Here is a 984-nt window from a genome sequence, read left to right on the forward strand (position 1 = left end):
GCATGAATGAAAAATCAAAACATTGTAGCGATGAACATTAGTTTTTAAAATCTTATCGGGATTCTAGGATTTTACACAGCAGAACAGATAAAAAAAACCTGGCAGATAATGTGAAGGAAAAGAATTTTTAAGTGACAGCCGTCGAAATTACTGTGAAGTTGGATTTTCGGTGCAGTTATAAAAGTAAGAACAACGAAGAAAAACTATTACCTCAGTCGCTTGTTGTGCATTTGTTTGAAGCCACAAGCTGGTTTTGCTGAACGAGAAAAGAAGCTATACTGCCGCCTCGATTGCTCTAGTGAATGGCTGCATAGCCTGTATTTGTAGCTGGTTACTTGTGATTTATATTCTTGATGTCGGATAAACAAGCCGCGGTTATCTATCGGCGAGTGACTCGATCGGCGCCATGGCTTCGCGATCATGAAGAAACAACACTTGTCTTCTTTCGTAGCTGGTTAAGGTACTTTAGTTCCATGTGTTTTGATGTGTTTTTCGACAAACTTTCAAACAAGCTCTCGTGGCTTTTTTGTTTGTTTTTGTCTTTTTTCTTTCGATGAAATTACATTTCTAGTATTCTAAGAAATGAATTAAAACAATATATACCATAACGGCTAAGCCAATCAAAATGCTAGAATTGCATTATCCAATGATTCAGTTTTTAATAATATATATTATACTGTAATATACTATATATTTAACAATTATTCTTTAAAATCGAGGTGAATAGTGGCAAAATATTTACCGAGCCGCGAAAGCGGCTTCTATTCACCGAGATTGAAAAGAATAATTGTTTTAGTATATACACACGAAGTGATCTCAACAAAATCACAGCGGAAACCATTAAAAAGCACGATTTGATTGCCAGATCAAATCACGCGTAAGTTTAAAATAGATCTTTGCAGAATTTTCAAACATATATGGCAATTCACAAGTTTATCATTTCGCAAACAACAGCGTAATGGCTTAAATGGAACCGCTAAAAGT

The sequence above is a fragment of the Porites lutea genome, chromosome 8 (genome assembly GCF_958299795.1).
Source record: "Porites lutea chromosome 8, jaPorLute2.1, whole genome shotgun sequence".
NCBI lineage: Eukaryota > Metazoa > Cnidaria > Anthozoa > Scleractinia > Poritidae > Porites > Porites lutea.